General features: G+C 38.5%; 1 protein-coding gene across 1 annotated transcript in view; it reads left to right on the top strand.

Moving 5' to 3' along the window:
• Nucleotides 1-20480: 20480 nt before the first annotated feature.
• LOC100475226 (olfactory receptor 10AD1) overlaps nt 20481-21049 on the top strand; it is a 145481-nt gene continuing 144912 nt past the window's right edge. Inside the window, exon 1 of the mRNA XM_034644725.1 lies at nt 20481-20531. The gene's annotated coding sequence lies outside the window, so the exon portion shown is untranslated. The remainder of the gene's footprint in view (nt 20532-21049) is intronic.

The following is a 21049-nucleotide window of genomic DNA, read 5'->3' as shown; positions in this document are numbered from 1 at the left end:
TCCCTAGGGCACTGATTCTCAAAATGTAGTCCTTATACCCCTAGGGGAGTCAAGACTTTCAGGGGACTATCACGAGGTCAAAACTTTTCATAATAATCCTTAGAAATTATTTATCTGTGTTGACATTTACTTCAATAGTGCAAAACCAATAGTGGGTAAAACTGTTGGCCTCTAAGCATGAATCAAGGCAGTGGCACTAAACTGTATTAGAAGGCACTATGTTCTTTTTTTTTTTTTTTTAAGATTTTATTTATTTATTTATTTATTTGACAGAGATAGGGACAGCCAGAGAGAGGTAACACAAGCAAGGGGAGTGGGAGAGGAAGAAGCAGGCTCCCAGCGGAGGAGCCTGATACAGGCCTCCATCCCAGAACACTGGAATCACGCCCTGAGCCGAAGGCATACTCTTAACGACTGCGCCACCCAGGTGCCCCAGTAGGCACTATATTCTTTACCACTACACACTGATAGAAAAGAAGGGAAGGAAAACAAGTTTTACTTGAAATATATTTGATGAAGCAATATAAATTATAATTTTATTAAATCTCAATCCTTGAGTACCCTTCTTTTTAATATTCTGTGTAGCAAAATATTTTTATATTTATTTAAAATTTATATTTATTTTTATTTATATTTATGTCTGTATCTCAAGCAATTCTGCTGTGTGCTGAAATTTTCCCAAAGAAAATGTAGTGGGCAACACTTCCCCTGCTTGTATGCCTTTGTCCTGTTCAAGTTACCTGCCCTGATCACATAATGAGTCTCCTGCCTCTCCCCCTGCTGTAGAGTATGTGTCTTCAGAAAACCTCCATTTCTGGATCTTTAAAAATCGTTCTTCAAAAATTCGCAATCTTGCCCACCTCCAGAAGTGTTGCTCACAACAGGAAGACTTATCAGTCATGCAGGCAGAAGGCTTGCCAGAGAGGTCAAGGGACCTTCAGAACGCCAGAGAGTCCAAATTAAAACGACGGTTCACAGCAATCTCCACGGGAGACCGGGCAGAGCTTCCCACAGCTGCCCCGCCCACAGGGAAAGACGACCGGTGGGCCCTGAGAACCCGGAACTCAACGCCCCCAACAGCAGTGAGGCCCAGTAATTAGGGCGGGGCTTCGCTGCAAAAAGAAGGGGGGGAAAAAAAAAACAACCACCACCACTCAAACTCTCCCTCCCAGGAGGCCCAGCGCGGGGAGGAGAGCAAACATTAGCCAATGAGAGCATCTGTCCCGGTAGCTTTCCCGCCCTTTCTCCCTGAGGCTGAAGAGAGGCGGCTCTTTGGCGCCCCAGGAAGTTATAAGGGACCGTGATAACTGCTCTCAAGGAACACCTCCCGCGAGGAATAGGGGGAGCGAAACGAGACAAGTCACAGTCAGTCAGGGGGAGAAATTACTATTAAAGTAAGGCCAGAGAGCGAAAGGATCGCTGAGGACGAAGGTTACTTCCACGGGACGGGGCAGAGGACCACGCTGGCCCAGCGGGCGGCCGAGGAGACTTCTTGCAGGTGAGGAGTTGCTAATGGAAGGTGTAGCCTGGGCAGAGAACAGAAACGAGACATTTAGTCAGAAAGGATGGCATGGGCAGAGCCACAAGGCATCCTTTCTCCTGCACATAGAACAGCTATTTCCGAATAATTCACGAAAAAATAATCCTTTCCCTTCCTGTGTCCCCGTGTTTCCTTCGTCTTCTGACGATCTTCCCTAGTGTCGGCTCTCCGTGTAGATGCTTATAGTGGCCTTGAGCACTCAGGCTTTCTCTTTACCTCAGCCTCCTGCCCATCGGCACGTTTTCCACCAGACATGTGATTAAAAATGACTCACCCCCAAAGCCCGCAAAAACAAACCAAAAAACAACTAAAAGGGGGTGTCTGGGCAGCTCAGTTGGTTAGGCCTCGGACTCGATCTCGGCTCAGGTCAGGATCTCAGGTGGTCAGATGGAGGCCCGCCTCTGGTTCAGAGCTGGGCGTGGAGCCGCTTCTCCCTCTGTCCCTCCACGCCCCAGTGCGCGCTCTCTCTCAACTAAAAAAAAATTAACTCCCAATGTTTACTGCTAGTTTATGCCTTTAAAAATGTGTAAATGATAAACATAGCAAGATACCTTCGGGAGAATGTCAGTTTGGGTTTTGTTTTTATCATAGTGGGACTTCATTCTCAAACATCAGCTCTTCGTATCAGAATCACCTGAAGGGCTTGTTAAGAGATTGTTGGATCCTACCCCAGGTTTCTGTTTTAGCAGGTTTAGGATCGAGGCCCAGGGATTTGTACTTGTTTGTTTTGTATAATATATAACATTAGTTTCAGGTATACAACACAAAGATTGATATTTGTGTATATTGTGAAATAATCACCACTCTGTCTAGCTAACATTTTTATAAATTTTTTTTCTTGTGATGAGAACTTTTATCAACTCTTAGCAAATTTCAAATATGCAATACAGTATCACTAACTATACTTACTATGCTATACATTACATCCCTCTGACTTTTTAATTTTTTTTAATTTTTTTTATTAAAGATTTTTATTTATTTATTTGACAGAGATAGAGACAGCCAGGGAGAGAGGGAACACAAGCAGGGGGAGTGGGAGAGGAAGATGCAGGCTCATAGCGGAGGAGCCTGATGTGGGGCTCGATCCCACAATGCTGGGATCACGCCCTGAGCCGAAGGCAGACGCCCAACCGCTGTGCCACCCAGGCGCCCCCTGACTTTTTTATTAATTGGAAATTTCTACCTTTTGATCCCCTTCATTTCACTGATCCCTCCCCACCTCTGGCAACTACCAATCTGTTCTCTGTATCTATGAGTTGGGTTTTTTCTTCTACTTTTTTTTTTTAATTCCAGAAATGAGTGATATCATTATATATATTTTTTTCTTTGAGTTATTTCATTTAGCATCATGTCTTCAAGTTCCATCCATATTATACACATAGCAAGATTTCATTATTTTTTATGGCTGAATAATATTCCCTGCATAAACATATATGACATTTTCTTTATCCATTCATCCATCCATCCATCCGTGGACACTTAGGCTGTTTCCGTGTCTTGGCTGTTGTAAATAATGCTTCAGTGAACATGGAGGTGCAGATATCTTTTCAAGCTAGTGTTTCATTTTCTTGGGTTAAATACTTGGAAGTGGAATTGCTAGACCATATGGCAGTTCTATTTTTAGTTTTTTTAGAAACCTGCATACTATTTTTAATAGTAGCTGCACCAACTTACATTCCTACCAATGGCATGAAAGTGTTCTCTTTTCTCCACATCCTCACCAACACTTGTTACTTCTTCTTTTTGATAATACCCATTCCAATAGGTGTGAGGTGATAGCTCACCGTGGTTTTGATTTGCTTTTCCTCATGATTAGTAATGTTGGGCATCTTTTTCATGTACCTGTTGGTCATCTGTATGTCTTAAGATTTTGCATGTTTAATATATTCCCAGCTGATGTTGTTGCTGCTGTTCTGGGGACCACTGGCCTAGAATATCTAATAGGTAAAATTTACCAAGTTCAGGCATTGTGCTAAATGAGTGATTTATTTTACATGCAATTCTTATCAAAACATATGGGATTAATATTTCTCTTATGGGGAGTAAATCTGGCTGAGGCTAATGATTGAGATTACTCATTCTTAGAGAAGGCTGAAATTTACAAAAACACACCTCTCCACCCTCAGGCTGGAACCCAGCTTCATGTTCTTCTTTGATCCAAACAGTAAGCAGGCAAAGAGAACACTATTGTGCTATGGTTAAAAATACCTTTGCTAATAAAGATAGATGTACAGACAATGGAATAAAGGACCCAGAAATAAACCCTCATTTATACAGTCATAATTTTTGACAAGGGTGACAAGACCATTTGATAGAAAAAGGATAGTCTTTTTAACAAGAAGTGCTGGGAAAATTGGGTGTCTACATATAAAAGAAAGTTGGACCCTTACCTAACACCATATACAAAAATTAACTCAAAATGGATCAAGGACCTAAATCTAAGACCTATAACAATAAAATTCTTAGAAAAATACATAGGATAAAAGTTTCATAACATTGAACATGGTAATGATTTCTTGGCTATGATGCCAAAGGCATAGGTAACAAAAGAAAAAATAAATTGGTCTTCATGAAAATTTAAGAAGTTTATATATCAAAAAAACACTATCCACAGAGTAAAAAGGGAACCTATAGAATGGGGGGAAATATTTGCAAATCATATATCTGGATGTCCAGATAATATCCAGAATATATAGAGAACTCCTAAAACTCAAGAACAAAAAAACAAACAGCCTGATTCAGAAATGGGCAAAAGACATGAATAGACATTCCTCCAAAACTACACAAATGACCAATAAACACATGAGATGCTCATTATCATATCTCACACCTATTAGGTTAGCTACTATTAAAAAAAAAAAAACAATGTGGAGAAATTGGAACCCTTGTGCACTGTTGGTGGGAATGTAAGATTGTACAACTGCTGTGGAAAACAGTGAGATGGTCCTTGAAAAATTAAAAATAGAATTACTATATGATGTAGCAGTTCCACTTCTGGGCATAGAGCCAAAAGAACTGAAAGCAGGGTCTCAAAGAGATATTTGTACACCCACGTTCATAGCATTATTCACAATAGCTAAAATTTGGAAGCAACCCAAGTGTCCATTGATGGATAGAAGGATAAGTAAAATATGGTATATACATACAGTGAATACTACTCAGCCTTAAACAAGAAGGCAATTCTGACATGTGCTATAGTATAGATGAACCTTGAGGACGTTATGCTAAGTGAAATAAGCCATTCACCAAAAGACAAACTGTACAATTCAATTTATATGAAGTACTTAGAGTAATCAAAATCATAGAGACAGAAAATAGAATGTGGTGGCCAGGGCTGAGGAGAAAGGGAGAATGTTGAGTTATTGTTTAATAGGTACAGTTTCAGTTTTACAAGATGAAAGTATTTCTGGGGATGGATGGTGGTGATGGCTGCACAACATTGTGAATATATGTGATACCATCCAACTGTACACTGAAAAATGGTTAAGATGGTATACTTTATATTATGTGTATTTTAACCCAATTTAAAAATTTTTTAATACCTTTACTTGGATGTACTCCCTAAGAGAGTTGCTTTGAGTGAATCATTTCACCTCTCCTCAACATGGGCAGGTTGGACTACAGCAGTTAGACCATCAAGAGCCCTAATTTGTTACTACTTTTCCTCCTTGGGTCCCATGCTTTGAAAGATTTTGTCTTGCAAAGTACTGTATTTGTTAACACTAGGAATGTACTGTATGGTGACTAACATAACGTAATAAATTATTATTTAAAAAAAGAAACTTTTATATTTCTTATTAATTGAAGACATTTTTGTTTCTGATTAACATTAGATAACCGTGATTGCCACCCTGAGTTGAGATGTCAGGCAAAGGGATAAACAAGATTTTATATAGGTAGTTAGAGATTTGTTAGAACATTTCAAATATTGAAAATTGTTAATTAACTCCTGGAGATTTGGAGACAACAGGCTTGAGACACAGAAATGGTTGATTTTCAAGGTTCTTCCTCCTAACATATATGATTCTCTGAAGGTATAGCTTCCTGTAGGCTCAGTGCTGACATAAGATTATGGAAATTTTTACCACATCAATCATAACTGGCCTGACTGAGACTTGAGTGTGTAGGATAATTCCATCAATATCTCTGTTTCTTTATTTTGCCCAGAGATGAAACTGGAATGAGAAATGAAAATGGAGTTCAGGAAAATGCAGTGCAGTTTATATCAACTCACTTTTTGGGGTCTCGAGAGAGTATAAGCTATGTGGTCTCTGAGGCCAAATTCTTGGACTTCTATTATGAGTGATGAATGGTCACTGCACTTGAGCCAGATAAATTTTTCTAAGTAATTATTCATTTTCTATGAATTATATAGTAGAACATTACCTAACAATGGGAAAAAATACCCTCTGATCAGTGTGAATCTCACAGACATTATATAGAGTGAAAAAAGAGACATGAATACATTTTGTATGATTCTATATAGAAGCTCAAAATAGGCAAAACTAAGCAACAGTATATACCAAAAAGGTTTAGTGTTTCAGTAATTATGGTGGTAGTCTTAGTATTGTTATTCTGAGAATGTATTGAAGTGGGAGAAAACAAATGAGTAATTATGAAATTTTCTAATTCTATTGTCTCTTCATCCTCAGTAATCAGGATTATTAATGTGGGAGAAAGGAGATACAGATGTAATACCAAAAAAAGTTGAGTTAAAAACTCTGTAGTCTTGAATTTGAATTGGAAACATCAGTATGAACTCATAAGGTACAAATATAAGCATAAATTTAAGTATATAGCTGCTATATCCACTGGAAATTCCTAAAAACAATAAGGAAAAGAAAATAAAAAGAACAGTATCGGTGAGCATCCCTAGCATCTATATTGTGGTCTTGAAATACCGTTTCATATTAGACGAATTCAGGGCCTCTTTTTTTTTTTTTAAAGATTTTATTTATTTTTTTGAGAAAGAGAGTGAGAGAGCACAAGCAGGGAGAACTGCAGAGGGAGAAGGAGAGGGAGATGCAGGCCCCTGCTGAGCAGGGATCCTGACATGGGGCTCAATTCCAGGGCCCTGAGCCCAAGGCAAATGGGTATCTGACTGAGCCACCCAGGCACCCCTGAAACCAGGGCTTCTTAGAGAAGTAACCAATTCCAGATCTGAAGCAGGAAATGTACAAGACGAGCTTGGAACATCTTGGCATATGAGATAGTTAGGAAGCTTTCAGAGACGACAAGGGTCCTATCAAAAGACCTCAGCCCTCAGCAGCCAACGGAAGATAATCCACTAGCCAAAGAAGGGATAATTTGAGTATCAATAAGGATAAGAAATACCATAGATTGAATATAGCTGACCAATTTTTCCAGCACCATTTATTGAAGAGACTGTCTTTTTTCCACTAGATGTTTTTTCCTGCCTTGTCAAAGATTAGTTGCCCAAAGAGCCGAGGGTCCATTTCTGGGTTCTCTATTCTGTTCCATTGGTCTATGTGTCTTTTTGTGCCAGTACCATGCTGTCTTTGTGATCACAGCTTTGTAGTACAGCTCGAAATCCGGCAATATGATGCCCCTAGCTTTGTTTTTCCTTTTCAACAGTTCCTTGGCGATTCGGGGCCTTTTCTGGTTCCACACATATTTAAGGGCTGTTTGTTCCGGTTCTTTGAAAAATGTCATTGGTATTTGATTGGGATGGCACTGAAAGTGTAGATTGCTCTGGGTAGCATAGACATTTTAACTTGTTTATTCTTCCGATCCATGAGCATGAAATATTTTTCCATCTCTTTGTGTCTTCTTCAATGTCTTTCAAGAGTGATTTGTAGTTTCTAGAATATAGATCCTTTATGTCTCTGGTTAAGTTAATAACGAGATAACGTATGATTTTTGGTGCTATTGTAAATGGAATGGATTCCCTAATTTCTCTTTCTTCAGTCTCATTGTTTGTGTATACAAATGCAACTGATTTCTGAGCATTGATTTGGAGGAGATAATGCTAAGTGAAAAAAGCCAAGCAGAGAAAGACAATTATCATATGGTTTCACTCATTTATGGAACATAAGAAGTAGGAAGATCGGTAGGAGAAGAAAGGGGGGTGAACAGAAGAGGGAATGAACCATGAGAGACTATGGACTCTAGGAAACAAACTGAGGGCTTCAGAGGGGAGGGGGTGGGGGAATGGGATAGGCTGGTGATGGGTATTAAGGAGGGCACATATTGAATGGTGCACTGGGTGTTAAACGCAAGTAATGAATCATGGAACTTTACATCAAAATCTAGGGATGTACTGTATGGTGACTAACATAATAAAAAATTATTATAAAAAAATAATAAAGACTTAGGTGCTTTTCATAAAAAAAAAAGAGAGATACCATAGATTGAAACCCATCAAGTAGGTTTAAATCCATGAGTTCATAATAGATATTTACAAAGAAAATAATTGGCCACTCACAGAAGATAATAGGAAACCAATTCATTATCTGGTAAATGAAAGAATCAGGTGTTCATCTGGCCTTTCCTATATGAACTATACCACTGCATAACCAAATAGTACATGAAATAGATGAAGTATCTCTTTTTATAAAAGTATCCCAACTAACACAGGGAAAAAAACTAGAATAACATCACCATTCTGCAACTCCTGATGAATTGAGATATGTGCATGATGTATCAATGGCTGTTAATATCACAGAGACTAGATATTTGCCTCCTGTAGTCTTGGCAAACACCACACATATCGTTTGTTTGTTTGTTTGCAATGAATCTTTGAATTTTTTTCTTTTTTTAATTGAAGTATAATTAACATAGTGTTATATTAGTTTCAGATGTAGACTATAGTTATTCAACAATTGTATACATTACTCAGTGCTCAAGGTAAGTATACTCTTGATTCCCTCTATTTTACCCCTCCCCCCACCCCACTGCCCCTCTGGCAAGCACCAGTTTGATCTCTGTATTTATGAGTTTGGCTTTTTTGGTGTCTTTTTTTCTTTGTTCATTTGTTTTGTTTCTTAAATTACACATATGTGTAAAATCATTTCTTTGACTTATTTCACTTAGCATTATACCCTCAACAGAAACACTAAATAGAAAAGATAATATGCACCCCTAAGTTTATTACATTATTTACAATAGCCAAGATATGGAAGCAATCCAAGCATCCAGTCGTAGATGAATAGATAAAGAAGATGTGGCATATATACACAATGGAATATTATTCACCATATATATCTTTAATATTCAAATCAAACCTGAGTTTGATATAGGCTGTGGATCCAGCTGCTAATTTGCAGAAAATACAGAATATAAAGGAACATGTAGAATTAGACATGAATATGCAGTCAGCAAAATCTATATTGTGGGAAACTCTACAGGGCAAATGGGCCTGGGTTTAGCATATAAATTCTAAGGAAAAGATATATAAGATAACTCTATAGATTAAAAGAAGCCTAAAATAAATCAAACATTTTTGGACAAGACTAAACCATGATAATTAGGGATGAATGTTTGAGTGATAAAAATTTGTGATAAAAGTGATAAAATTTTGAAAGAGCTAGGAGTGATTACTTTAAAAGTGATGATAGCAGTTACATATGGGGGGAGAGAGGATTATCACTGGGACAAGGCAAATGGAGTTTCTGGAGTAGGGGTAAAGTTCTATTTCTTTACCAGGGTGTCTCCCACAGGGGTCCATGAGGTACCAGTTTATTGTCCTCTACATTTGCCTAGCTATATTAAGTGACATAATTCATGCTAATTACCTTATTTATTTAATTCATGTTGAATTAATGTAATTCATAGTACAATCTCAAGACATTACACACGAAGGAGAAAAAATCCTTGGAAGGTGGAGAGATGCTAAATTTTCCTGTCACCCATTGCCCACGTAGTGGGTTTTAATGTCTGAGGGACACTTGTATATTTGTGTTTATTACAGGAGGGTAACACTCATAGTGACTTTTGTTAATCTTTAATAGTAAAGTTATAAACTTTAAATTCAAGCTAGATTTTGTTGTAAAAGTTTTTGTTTACTTCTTTTTAGATTTAGTGCTCATTTAGTTTATAAATTTGACAAATTAAATTTCCTTAAGTATTGAACATTATTTACAAACTTTATCTTCTGCATTAAAGCCTGTTATACCCTGAAAGGATTCTGAACCGCTTATTTGTCCTGAAATTACACCACCTTTCTCTTTCATAATTCTTTTTTTTTTTTAAGATTTTTATTTATTTATTTGACAGAGATAGAGACAGCCAGCAAGAGAGGGAACACAAGCAGGGGGAGTGGGAAAGGAAGAAGCAGGCTTACAGCAGAAGAGCCTGATGTGGGGCTCAATCCCCCAACTCCGGGATCACGCCCTGAGCCGAAGGCAGACGCTTAACTGCTGTGCCACCCAGGCACCCCTCTCTTTCATAATTCTTATGTTTCTCATGGCTACCATTTTGTGGTCACTGTTGATATTTATTACCTTCAGAAGTAAATTACTCTCCCGACTACCATTCTTCAGTGTCCCTTTCTTCCCATGAAAGCCCCGCCAATCAGAGTAGACATTATTACTGGGTCACCTGTGATGGACCATTAGTTGGTCAATGTAAATTCAGTAGAATAATTTGCCTTAGAGAGTACTGTCGTTACTCATATCCTCAAATGAGTGTGTACTCAAATGAGGACATGAGTAACCACAGCACTTTTCCACGTTTTAGGCAATAACAATATTCTTATCCACACCGATCAATTTTTTTTCTTCCCTCAAATCTTTTTCAATTTGTTTGTTTGCTTGCTTGCTTTCCCGTTTTTAACAACATTGACTGAGTCCAGTACTTAAGTAGCTTGAATTGTAGCTGTGACTTCAACATTGGAAGGCATCAAGACAGCGTTGCCATTACTCACAAAGCCTGGCTTGCACTGTTGTAGTGGTTAAGATTTATGGACTTTAGAATCAAACATACTTGGGTTTGAATCACAGCTCTGTAACTTATTTGCTATGTGACCTTGGGCAAGTGATTTAACTTCTCTCAATTTCATCTATAGAATGTGGATATTATGAGGAATAAATAAGGCCTATATTTTTAGGGCACTTAGTGTGTTACAGACAATGTTGTTATAGCTTAAGAAAGAAAAATATAGTACTCTTACCTTATCTCTTAATATCCTCTTATTTCTACATGTAGAAATCAGAAACCCTCCTCTACTTTGAAATGAATCTCAAATACACCTCTTCATGAAGTTGTCCTGATTCCCTCAATGTAACCTTTTCTTCTTCTTAAAATCCAAGCATTTTGTGCCTCATTAGTGTACTTATTTTCACCCTCAATAGATTATAAGCTCCTGTGCACAAATACTCCCTAGAAACTAACATATTACTTTGTGTATAACATGGGCTCAATAAATGGTTAGTGAAATTTACCAGCAGTTATTTATTATTAATGCTACTGTCAGTGGTCTTCAGTCAAAAGCTGCAGGAACACCTGCAGTTAAACAAGTTGGATCTTTTTCTCACTGTAGCAAGAGAGAGCACGCACCATGGGGAGCTGTGGAGTATCTCAGTAAGAGGATGTTAGAATTTATTTTGGGATTTGGGCTTTGGTTGGCTAATTCTGGGGAGGGTCTGAGGCAGTAGAGGTCCTAGATTTGGTGGTGCCCGAAATCAGAGCAACACTATGATTGGGTATCTCAATAAATTTTATCTATAGGGGGCAAACTAGAGCAAAGGCAAAGATGTAATTGGTAAAGAAGTAGCATTCGCTCATTTAGTTGACAAGAAAATGTTTGGCTTTTTGTGGGTTGTACGATGATCTTGTCTGAAGTGGATGTTCTTGTGAGATAGTTTATGTCCAATAAGAAGACAACATAGCTTAGCTGTAAGTGTCAAATCAGTTCCTGGGTATTAGGGGTAGTTTTTTTTTTTTTTCTTTCTCACTAAATTTCCATTTGTAGAAACTTCACATTTGATGTTTCTCATTTAAGAATTATTAAAGGTAATTTTGCTTTGCTCTTGGTGTTGAACTATAAGGTTCAGGTTATCACAAATGTTGGAGGATCTCTCTAATTGGTCTTGGACCTAAGAATAAGTTTTCCTTTTGAGTAGTGATTGGGACCTTTCTTCTCCCCTCAAAAGTTAATGCGTTTTGAACAGCATAAGAACTTCTGGATACACATATAGATCTATATTATTGTCCTTGATCAGTTAACCGTGATCATACCTAAGGTTTTGAAGTGACCTTGAAGTCACACCATTTGGGTCCATTTTCCTGACTCTGACACATTCTACCCTTGTGATTTTTAGAAAATTATTTAATTTCTCTGTTCCTCATATTTCCTTATCTATAAAGTATGTTTAATACTACCTATGAGACATTGTTGAAATGATGATATAACTCAGGAAATCTACAAGAAAATAAGACTGATGACTGCAAGGGTGGTTCAATAGTTGCAAATCAATCAATGTGATACACCACATTAATAAAAGAAAGGATAAGAACCATACGATCCTCAGAAAAAGTATTCAACAAAGTATAACATCCATTCACGATAAAAGCCCTCAACAAAGTAGGGATAAGGGGAACAAACTTCAACATCATGAAGACCGTATATGAAAAACCCACAGTTGATATCTTCCTTAATGGGGAAAAGCTGAGAGCTTTTCCTCTATGGTCAGGACAGGGATGTCCACTCTCACAACTGTTATTTAACATAGTACCAGAAGTCCTAGCCACAGGAATCAGATAACAAAAAGAAATAAAAAGTATCCAAACACGCAAAGAAGTCAAACTTTCACTATTTGCAGATGATACTCTATGTAGAAAATCCAAAAGACCACCAAAAAACTGCTGGAACTGATACATGAATTAAGTAAAGTCACAGGATACAAAACCAACATGCAGAAATCTGTTGCATTTCTTTATGCCAATAATAAAGCAGCAGAAAGAGAAATTAAGGAATTAATCCCATTTACAATTGCACCACAAACCATAAGATACCTAGGAATAAACCTAACCAAAGAGATAAAAGAACTATACTCTGAAAACTGTAGAACACTTATGAAAGAAATTGAAGATGACACAAAGAAATGGTAAAACACTCCATGCTCATGAATTGGAAGAACAAATGTTAAGATGTTTATATTACTCAAAGGAATCTACACATTTAATGGAATCCCTATGAAGATACCATGAGCATTTTTCACAAAGCTAGAACAAACAATCCTAAAATGTGTGTGGAACCACAAAAGACCCCAAATAGCCAAAGCAACCTTGAAAGAGAAAAACAAAGCTGGGAGACATCACAATCTGGACTTCAAGTTATATTACAAAGCTGTAGTGATCAAGACAGTATGTTACTGGAGCAAAAATAGACACATAGCTCAATGGAACAGAATAGAAAACCCAGAAATGAACCCACAACTATATGATCAACTAATCTTCAACAAAGCAGGAAAGAATATCCAATGGAAAAAAGACAGTCTCTTCAACAAATGATGTTGGGAAAACTGGACCACTTTCTTATACCGTAATAAAGATAAATTCAGGGGTGCCTGGGCGGTTCAGTCGTTAAGCGTCTGCCTTTGGCTCAGGGCGTGATCCCGGTGTTCTGGGATCGAGCCCCACATCAGGCTCCTCCGCTGGGAACCTGCTTCTTCCTCTCTCACTCCCCCTGCTTGTGTTCCCTCTCTCGCTGGCTGTCTCTCTCTCTGTCAAATAAATAAATAAAATCTTTTAAAAAATAAAAATAAATAAGTTCAAAATGGTTGGAAGACCTAAATGTAAGACCTGAAACCATAAAAATCCTAGAAGAGAACATAAGCAGTAACTTCTTTGACATCAGCCATAGCAACTTCTTTCTGGATATGTCTCCTGAGGCAAGGAAAGCGAAAATAAACTAGGAGTTCATCAAGATAAACACCTTCTGCATGGCGAAGGAAATAACTAAAGTAAAAGGCAACCTTCAGAATGGAGAAGATATTTGCAAATGACATATCTTATAAAGGGTTAGTATCCAAAAGATAACAAGAATTTATCAAACTCAACACCCAGAAAACAAATAATCCAGTTAAAAAATGGTCAGAAGAGGGGCACCTGGGTTGCTCTGTCAGTTAAGCATCTGACTGTTGATCTGAGCTCAAGTCTTGATCTCAGGGTCGTGAGTTCAAGCCCCGTGTTGGGCTCCAGGCTCAGCATGGAGCCTACTTAAAAAAAAATGTGTGTGTGTGTGTATGTAAAATAGAAGTACCAGACGATCCAGCAACTGCACTTCTAGATACTTACCCAAAGGGTACAAAAATACTGAGTCAGCAGGATACATGCACCCTGATGTTTACAGTGACATTATCAACAATAGCCACATTATGGAAAGAGCTCAAATGTCCGTCAACTAATGAATGTATAAAGAAGATATGGTCTGTGTGTGTGTGTGTGTGTGTGTGTGTATATAATGGAGTATTACTCAGCCATCAAAAAGAATGAAATCTTGATATTTGCAACAGTGTGGATGGATCTAGAGTGTACTCTGCTAAGTAAAATAAGTCAGAGAAAAACATACCATATGATTTCACTCATATGTGGAATTTAAGAAGCAAAAAAGATCAACATGGGGCAGGGGGAAAAGGCAAACCAGAAAACAGACTCTTAACTATAGAGAACAAACTGAGGGTTACTAGAGGGGAGGTAAGTTAACAAGTCATCCCCCCCAGTGGGTTGGGTTGGGGGATGGGTTAAATGAGTGATAGGTATTAAGGAGGGCACTTGTGATGAACGCTGGTTGTTGAATGTAAGTGATGAATCACTAAATTCTACACCTGAAACTAAAAAAAAAAGAAAAGCCCAGTGAGAGTAAGAATCTTGTCTGACTTGTTAACTATCCTCTTCTCAACTAGCACTGTGCTGACAAGAACATACTAGGTGCTCAATAAATATTGGTTAAATGAATGAATATAAAGCACTTAAGGCCTTTCAACATAGTAAGCATGCAAAAAGTTCGGCTATTATATATATTATTATCACTATTTCTATTCTCCTAAGGGTTAAAGTGAAGCCCAAATGAAATTGCCCAATGAAGGTGGACCATTTTCTCACTCTCTAGAGCTGTAATACCGATCTAGTTCTAATACTGTTTGGATATTATTATATGACAGTAGCTGTGCTTTGCTTATATCTTCTAATTGGTTCTAAACTCTTAAGTATATTCATAAGCTTTCTGTCATCATTCACCTGTCATCATAGTGTTTTACAGTGAACTACTTCAGTGAACGCGCTGACGCCCTCATTCTTATCTCTGTTCAAAATCACTTCAAAGTCTATGTGGCAATTTCACGGGGAGCCTGACCCTTACCACACCATAACCTTGAAATATACCTGAGTCCTGCTGTAACTCATCTTCAGCAAGGCCTCCTTGAACTTGCTTCTTAGTTACATTTTTCATTCTCTTCTTGATGGTGGAATTACTTGGATAAGATCAGATAAGATCTGCAACTATAGGATACACTTTTGTCAAAATTTTAAAAAGCTTGTTAGGCTTTGGTTTTTCGGCAGTGAAATGGAATAGGCCTAGAGTTTGATCATTTTCTTCTGAAATTTCTGTGTTAATTATTAAATAATGGCTCATTGTGAGAGGAAATGATATATTTGGTTTGGGGCATTTTACATTTGAGTTAATAAAAGGAAATATTCCAGAACTATGAAAATTAACCTTCAGTGAAAGTTAAGTCTATAGAAACAGTTTAAATATTTTATTGAATAGATTATATATCCTATGAATATATTATACATTCCTCCCTGACCTCATTCTTCAAACTTCATCCAAACCTTGACCCTCTCTGGCAAAGACCAGAATTGGAATAAGACACAGGAATAAAATAAAAGGGCCTGATGCTCATATTGCTTGATAATTAAAAATAACAAGAGCTTTTTGAAGCAGTATTAACATGTCACCAAGGTCACTAAATCAGTTTAGAATGTTGGCAGCACTTGTACAGAAGAGTAACCAGACTCCTCCTTGCAAGCCCTCATGTAATTTTAAAATGGGTCATAGAGTCTGGGTACTTGGGAAAATCTTGTTTTTCCATATGAGTTCTTCTCTGTATAGGTACTATATTTTGACAATCATTTAGCCAAGCCATCTAGTCTGGATTAGTGCTTGTTGACATAACTATTGTATAATATTCCAGAGTTTAATTATTCCCTTTTGACAGTTTTTACTATTACAAACATGCTACAGTAAGTCTGTCTTCACCTTCCTCTTTGTGTATATGTGCATATAATTCATTAGGAGAGATCTTGGGAAATGGAATTCCTAGTGAGGGTATATGCATATAATGTTTTGGTAGATGTTGGCAAATTGCCCTCTAAAAAGGCTGAACCAATTTAAATTAATGCCAGTGGTGTTTTACTGTTTTAATTGGAAATTAAATTTGCATTTTCCTGTTGGTGCAGTTGAACATTTTTTCATATGTTTATTCATTTGTATTTCTCTTGTGAATTGTTGTTTCTATCCTTCTATAATGTTTTATATTGTTTTATTATTGACTTGTAGACGCTCTTTATATGTTCTACAAGAAAGAAAATGACAGGTGTCAGATAAGAGGTAGCCTATAACTAGAACCTAGGCCCAGAAGTTCCCTACTTAGCAGAAACAATTTCAGAGAACACCAACATCAGACTAGGTTATTCTGTGACCCCGTTGGAGCAAGACAAAAATACAACCACTTTGTAACCATGTCTGAGCACAGATAAGGGCAAGAACACTGTGGGGGAAAAAAAAAAAAAAAAAGACCGAACATCTTTTCGCATCTAACATGAGGGCTTGCTACTGCTTTATCAAATACAGCTTTAGCTCCATTCAAGTGCTACCACCTCCTAGATAATAATTAAGCTATCCGATCATGGAATTGCCCCACTTTCTGACAGATTGTCCCCAAACGTAACACAAGCCCAAATCACAAGACAATCCTCCTTAACCCCCTTATGAGATGTCCAGTAGGTTCCCCATCGTGCACAGTCTCTCTTGTTGCAACATGTAAAACCCCAAATCTGCTTGCTTACAAGTACGTTTCCTGGCACTTTTGGCTGGTGGGCACGGACATCTAGATATTGATTGCTCTCATGCATGATACAGATATTTTCCCCTTGTCTTTCTCTTATCTCTTAACCTTGTTTATGGTATCTTCTGTTATTGATAAGTTGCTGATTTTATGTTGTCAGTTTTATCAGTCTCCTTTATGGCTTCTTAGCTTTGTGACTTGTTTCCCTGCCTTAGGTCATAAAAATAGTATCCTGTGTTTTCTTTTTAAACTGTTATTTTTTTAATGCCTCGTTCTTAATCTGTCTGGACTTTAAATTTGTGTGTAGATAATAAGGATTGAAGTTTTGCAAATCTTGTACACTTTAGGACTTTATTCACACCCATCACTTTCTCTGGGTGGCCTTCCTTGACTCTCTAGCTCTCCATTTCAACAGTCTGGATTAGGCGTCTTTGTGGTTTTTTCCCATAGCACACATCACAATAATCATCACTTCTGCCTTGGAAAAATGTGCTTGATAGCAAGAGCAGCGTTTAATTTGTTTTACCTCCGTGTCTAGTATGATGCCTACACAGTAGGAGTTTAATAAATATTTATCAACTGAACAACTGTCCTCCTTGCTTCATCTCCTGGAGAGCAAAGGCCAGACCTTATTTGGTGGACTTTTACCGGTGTATTTGGGATTTGATTTAAGAATAAAACAAAGCAGAGATTTTAGTCCCTGGGCTGTTGCTGTGGCAACGGGGCGGGTTTTTCAGGTCTGCAACATCAATTGTGCTTTATGATTGGCTAAGAAACTGACAGCTTGCCTCACACCCCTTCACAATTTTCCCCCTGCCTACTACACTTAAAACTAAATTATGCAAGCTGCACGAATAATTCATGTGCAGTTTCGCGAGTCCCTTTCCTGGGGCTCTGGTTCCTTCTTGCCTTAAGGCTGAGGAGACTTAGGCTGCGGACTTACGCAGTGTCCTCCAGGGACCACAGGCATCGGACTGAGGAACCCTGCGGGGTCCCGAGGCTACCGCAAGAGATGCTGGAGAAAGATTGGGTGCCAGGAGTTGGGTAAAAGCCAAATTGCCTATCTTTTGAGTACTTTCCCATATTGTGAAGGCTGGGTGGGTGTAACCTGGCCTATACTCCAATCGCGGGGATTTTGTACTAACGATCGAGGATGAGTGCCCCCTAGGAAGAAAATTCCAAGACCGGAAGTGGAGCAGTGTCTTGTGGGGAATGTAGTCTCGCCTCCTGTGTCCGAATTCTGAGATGGAACTAAGAGGCCATTCTGCCCCAGGATGCTGTATCAGTCATTTGCCTCAGAAGGAAGAGGCTGTTGTGCTCCTTATTAATAAGACCTAGAAGAATGAGAAATGGGTGAGAGGATAGCTGTAGACAATCTGGGGTGGAATTTGGCAGCCTCCTAAATTTCAGCCTTCCGAAGAACAGACCCTACTCTCCTTCAGTCTCTGAAATTGCTGAGGATTCCAGAATCTGACTAGGACTTTTGGCCACCTAAGCATTGGAGTGAGGGAGTGGGGTTGTGTTTGGTTTTTGGTTTTTTCTCCCTGAGAGTGCTGATGGAGGAGGATGCTTAGCACAGTGCTTGGCACAAAGAAGCCAGTTGACAACAGTATGGCCTTTGTTGAATCTAACATGGAAAAGGGCTCTGAGAGTAAAAGTGATTACCCAGTATGGAATAGGGACTCGGTAGAAAGAAATATATGGTTTGGGTCAGAGGATCTATGGGTCTATGCTTGCCCATTGCTTGATGCCCCATAAGTATATCTTGAACATTCCCTCATTTCACAGAAGAAAAAACAGAGATAAAGGGCCCTGATCAAGGTCCCACCACTACATAGCAACAGCACTGTAACTAATACCTAGGGCTCATTCTCCAATGATTTACATACAGTCAAGCCAATGAAGCGTGGAGATCAGCTTCTCACACTTCTGAGGGTGGATAAAGGCAAGGGAGGCAGTGGCAGGGAAAGGTGTTGTCAGAATTCTGGCCTTTCTGCCTAGACAAGTGGATGTCTCCTGCTCCAGAGATCAGAGCCTGTGTAGTTTGGCTATACAAAACAAGTTTACCCTTCCTGTGAGCTCTGGAAAGTTAGGAATAACTGTCTGAATCTCCAGTGATAAGGAGCCTGGGACCCGTGAAATTGGTAAAGTAGACATATTCAGTTTTATCCTATGCTCCAGCCTCAGCTATATTATCCCTCTCATTTCATGTTTCCTCTTCCTTGTGATTATTATTATCAGTTCTAAGCTAACCTATGAAATGATGGAGTTAGAGGATTTTATTCTTTTCTTCTTAGATACCTTTGGAAATTGAATTCCCAGTTGAATGATGGCCAGGAGCATGGGATTTGTAAAGAGCTAGGCCTTAGAAAAGCCTAGATTCAAGTCCCAGCTGTATCATTAAATCTGACATAAGCAAGTGATTTCTCTGAGTTTTCTTATTTATTAAATGGGGGTACTGATACTTCATGGGGCTGTGGTAGAACACAAATGAGATTTTTACCAAAGTAAAAGACTTAACACATGGTAAAATGTACACTGGTTTTAAGGGTTTTGAGCTTCAGTCCCCAAATGTCCCCGAGTTGTAGTTGCAGAACTAGAAAAGTAAGAAACCCAAATAGAAGTGTTTGGAGGAAGTTCTGGGGAAGATCTTTCTCACTGAGGGAATGGTTAGCAGGGGGTATATAACCAAAATTTGGAATGCCAGCATGTAGATTAAGATGGTGTTTAATTTCCACTGAGCTCCTGTATGTACCAGGATGCACTTCTGAAAGTCTATATCTCTCTTCTTAAAAGCTGACTTCTCCCTGGCCTGCATTTGTCCTCTGAGCTAGATAATGGCCAGGTGTTAGAGACAGAAGAGTACCCTGTACCGAAACTCTGAAACATCCTCCCTGGATAAGGAGTTCAACCTAAGTGGGAACTCTTTTGACCCAAAGATTTCTTGCCATAGCTTCTTTGAATAGCTCTGACTCAATTCTGGCAGCTATGCCTTAAAGGGTTGAGGTCAGAACCACACCAAGGTACAGATCCTGGAGTGACAGGAGCAAATTCTTAAATGTTCTGCCCAAGGATATCTAGTTCCACATTCAGTAGCAGAATCCAAAAAGTGATGAGGAATGTGTAGCCATGACATAAGAGAAAACTTGTAAAAAGAGTCCTGGAAGCTCACATAGTAGGTGAGATGGGACACTTAGGTGATCAGGGAGGGAAGGAAGCTAGAAGGACAGAGGTGGAGAGAAGGAATAGGGCTCACTGCCTTTGTTTCCCATAAGGACACACACAAATTCAGTATGTGGAATACTGGAAAGTGTTCTTGAGGATTTTCTGCTGGGAAGGAAAACAGCAGCAGTGAGGACGGAGATTATGTATCCTTGGACCAATATCCTTCCTTTGTGTTACAAAGATTTATATTTCTCTTGGGCTTCTAATCTTTTCAGAGAAGAGGTTTGTTATTCTTTCCTAAGGCCCTATACCTCTAATATTAATTTGTCTCTTTGCTTGAAGTTATAAACTACAACAGCACTGCAGAGGCATAATGGGAATGAATGAAAATAAAGGTATGATATGGGACAACAAAGTTGAGTAGAGATCAGAAGGTCCTTCGGCTAACTCTCATTACCCTATATTTCAGTAGATACTAGCTTTATCTTTAGGTCAGAATCTTTTGAAAATTTATTTAATGTTCCAAATAACCCCTGAAAACAGGATTCTATTTTCTCTTTCCCCTTCTTGTATTTCTCAGGTCTGTGCACAACTCAAGGCAGTTTTCCAAGAAGTCTTGACCCTGAAATGCTACAGCATTTAAGTCTCAATCCGGAAATAGGACCAGGGAGTTCTTTTGGTGGAGTTGACATCACTGACTTACCCAGTACAGAAAACTGAACCGTAACTTGAAGAACTTTCCTAAGAGAAGGGTCACAGTGTCTGTATCCCAGATTAGAGGAACAGGGAAGGCCCAGGTAAGTGAGTGGAAATGTCTCAGTTGTTTAAAGCCAATATAGACAGAAAACAGCTTATGACCTCTATCCTTCTCCCCCCATCCCAAACTTCTTAATCTCACGTTTTGAGATACAAATTCAGTTTTGGACTACCCTGGGGCCAAGTAACAGAAGTTCTTGAAGGCAAACTACCTTTCTAGAATCAATTTTATGTAGAATAGATCTAGATTTCAAATCAGTGATGAAAAAAACATAAAAAATACATTTCAGTTTTCACTTTCCTAGTGTTGCTAGTATCATAGTACCTTTGGGGACATAGACCCTCTTGTAATGAAGAAAATCATAATATTGCTCATTTTTTTTTTTAATCATTTTTTTATTATATTATGTTAATCACCATACAGTACATCCCCGGATTCCGATGTAAAGTTTGATGCTTCATTAGTTGCGTATAACACCCAGTGCACCATGCAATACGTGCCCTCCTTACTACCCATCACCAGTCTATCCCATTCCCCCACCCCCTCCCCTCTGAAGTC

This window comes from Ailuropoda melanoleuca, chromosome 16, assembly GCF_002007445.2.
Source record: "Ailuropoda melanoleuca isolate Jingjing chromosome 16, ASM200744v2, whole genome shotgun sequence".
In the NCBI taxonomy this organism is placed as follows: domain Eukaryota; kingdom Metazoa; phylum Chordata; class Mammalia; order Carnivora; family Ursidae; genus Ailuropoda; species Ailuropoda melanoleuca.
The sequence above is the reverse complement of the archived record's forward strand: the minus strand, read 5'-3'. Positions and strand labels throughout refer to the sequence as shown.